Raw genomic sequence first — 3577 nt, forward strand, 5'->3', positions numbered from 1 at the left:
TCTAAGCTTTAGAAGCATGAAGAGGAGGCAGTTATACAATACATAAGGAAGCTTGACGCTAGAGGCTTTGCCCCTACGCTTAGCCACGTACGTGGAATGGCTGACCAGCTACTAGCTAAGCGTAGTAGTGGCCAGGTTGGGGAGAACTGGGCCTATAGGCTGATCCAACGCCGGCCTGAGGTCAAATCTCAGGTGACTCAACTCCGTGATCACCAGCGAGTCCTCTGCAGTAATCCAGCTATTATTAGCCCCTAGTTCAACCTTGTACGCAACGTTAAAGCTAAGTATAGTATCCTAGATTAAGACACGTACAACTTTAATAAGACTGGCTTCTAGATAGGCGTTGGGGGGTCTGTAAAGGTAGTCACAGCCTCTAAGAGGCGCCTTAAGCCACTTAGGGTTCAGCCTAGTAATAGGGAGTAGGTGACGTTATTTACCACTATTAACGCCACAGGGTGGGTTATCCCACCCTTCATTATCTTCAAAGCCAAGAACCACAACTAGGCCTAGTATTATAACCCTCAGGATTAGAGAATAGGGGTTAGTAATAATAGATAGACAACAAATAAGCTTAGGCTTGCCTAGCTACAGCACTTTATCAAGCACACAGAGGTTAAGAAAGTAGGTAGTTACAGACTACTAATTCTTAATAGCTACAAGAGCCACAAGTCACTCGCCTTCTAGGATCTTTGTAAGGAGAACAATATCATTACCCTCTGTATACCCCCTCACACCTCACACATCCTTCAGCTGCTTAATGTAGGTTGCTTTGCCCCCCTGAAGCGTGCGTACAAGGAGGAGATCTAAGTCTTGGCAAACTGCTATATCAACCACATTGACAAGAAAGCCTTCCTGGCTGCACTTACCCTAGTATTTAACCAGGCCTTCTCAAAGGACAATATCCTATCAAGCTTTAGAGCAACTAGCTTAGTTCTAGATAACCTAGAGGTGGTGCTATCAAGGCTTAAAGTAAAGCCTTGTACACCAACACTACCTTTACCTAGGAGTACCCCTTGGCAGCCTAAAACACTAAGCAACGCCTAGGAAATAGAGGCTTAAACAACGCTAATTCTTAAGAGGATAAGGGACTATAGGAGTTCCTTACCTAAGTCTATTCTTAAGATAGTGCTGCAGGTTAAAAAGAGGTTAACTTTAAAGGTACACTCACACATGTTGCTTAAAGCTAGGATAGATAGTCTTGAGCAAGCAAATCAGGCTGCTTCTAAGCGTAAAAAGCGTAAGAAGAAGCAAATACAGAAGGGGGGGACCCTATCACAGGCAGAGGTAGAGGTAATAGTTACCTAGGGGGATGCTGAGGTTCGACTTGAGGCAGAGAGGCGTGAGGAGAGGGTGCAGGCAGGTGCTAGCAGCAGGGGTATTCAGCGCTGCAGGAGGTGTGGCAACACAGGACACAACAAGCGTACATGCAAGAAAGATACAGTAGAGATAGGCAATTAATTTAAGCTATTGCGCACTATTATATCTTATTGTTGTGTTAAGTTATTCACGTTCAAAGATATATTGTTGCATTTAGTGATTCGCTCGGTGGGGTGATTCGCTCGGTGGTGGACCACGTTAATCTAGTTGTATATAAGTATTTTAGCTTAGCGCCTATACGCCTTCTTTAAAGGGGTAAAACAACCTACATTAAGTAGCTATAGGAGGTGTAATAAGTAGGGAGGCATGTATATAGTAATAATCTTGTTATCCTTGCAGTGTTACTAGAATTTAAGTAAGTTGTGGCTCTTATAGCTATTAATAACTAGCAGTTAGTAGGTACTAATAGTACGCTCCTTTGTATACGCGTTAACGTGCTTTAACTACTTAAGACTAAGCTTATTAGTAGTCTAGCTGTTACTAGAGACTCTAATAACCTAATCCTAGGGTAGTTCTTCCTCCTTATACTAGCTAGAGAGGTAGTAGCATGCCTTAAAGATAATAAAGGGCAGAATAGCCTATCCTTTTGCATTAATGCCCTGTATAACTATTATCTAGTCCTAGTTGCCTTGCTAGACTGTCTTTAGCCTTCCTTGTCTCTCTAAAGCTGTAACAACTGCTCCTACATCGGGAAAAGTTTTTCGAAATCCGGCCTAGACCGGCCGTTGCTGACAGTCGTGGCATGGTCGTGCAACGGCTGTTCAACAGCCCCAACAGCCCTAATTTGCGCCCAATAGCCCCAATTTCGCGCTAATATTGCTAACAGCTAAAACGCTAAGTGCCTATATTTAACAAACTTAAAATAATGTTAGAACGTTGTTGCATAGCTACCCTTAGTGCTAGCACTAGCATTAAATATTCAAAAATTGCGAAATTTCACGTACAGATAGAGCGAAATTGTAGCTTCAAAATAAGCAAAAAATTATTATTGTAGGCCTACTACAACGCAAGTTATAGAGCGTTGAAGGTTTGTTTGTTAAAGGTTAGTGTTTTGAAGTTGCGACAGCACACCATAGCAGCTGCAGCTGCGCCCGCACACAACGTAGCAGCTGCAACAGCATACAGCATAGCACCTCCTGACCAACACACACACACACACACACACACACACACAGCAGCAGCGCAACAGGAGCTTGCAGAACAGGCAGGCCTAGGCGTAAAATTCTTAGTTTACCTACTATTCTTGAATAATATTCTTATATTTTCTAACATTCAGGCTGCTAGAGCCCTAGCAAAGAATCTTAACTTAGTGTCTTAGCAAGGAACATTAAGCTTAAAACCTTCTACACTTAATAACTATTCTATTACTAGGCCTATAATATTATTTAATAGCTTATTTTAAAGAGGAGACTTAGTAGTATATTAATATAATAAAGGTATAGTTTATTAAGCAGAGCTACTATTATAGCAGGATTAGGAGTTGTTGTGGCTATTGCAGCTGTTAGGACTATTAGAGCTATTAGCTTAAAATTAGCTAGACATTAAATGCACATTAAATAACTATTGTAGGCCTACAAGTCCTACTGTTGCCCATAGTACAATGCCACGATTTCCTGATTTCGACAACGGAAAAACTTTTCCCGATGTACGGAGATCTAGCCTATTATAAAGCTAGTCTTATTAATGTTGTAGGTATTATTATCCTAGATGCCATACTTGGCTTTAATATTAGCTACTAGGCTAAACTAGCCCTGCACAACCCCTAAATCCTTGCAGAGGGCTTGCTTGTAGTTGTACTTGCAATTAAACTTTACTTTAAGCTCTAGTTGACGCTTAACAAACGTACTAGGCTAATTTACGCTAATAGGGCCCAGATTGCGCTCAGCGCGCAGAGAATTAGCTATAGCAGCCACATCTGCCAGCTGGGGGCCAAATCCTCGCGCGTCTAGCTCAAGGACATGTTTAATAATCACCTGCTCCTTGTTGTTGTCCAGCTTTTGCGAGCTGGCTATAGAATCAGCGCGTGAAGGTTGTCCTGCGCGTTGTGTGCTTAGTGTACTCTGAGGCACCTTATAGATAGCTGCAGCGCGTCGCTGGGTGAGATTCATTGGTATGTAGAGGTTACTTTGGTGGGGGCTTGGCAAAAGTGATCAGCTCGCCCGTTGATCAGCTCGCCCGTGGGGTACGTTATAGATTAGTA

The sequence above is a fragment of the Didymella exigua genome (genome assembly GCF_010094145.1).
Source record: "Didymella exigua CBS 183.55 unplaced genomic scaffold M421scaffold_19, whole genome shotgun sequence".
Lineage (NCBI taxonomy): Eukaryota > Fungi > Ascomycota > Dothideomycetes > Pleosporales > Didymellaceae > Didymella > Didymella exigua.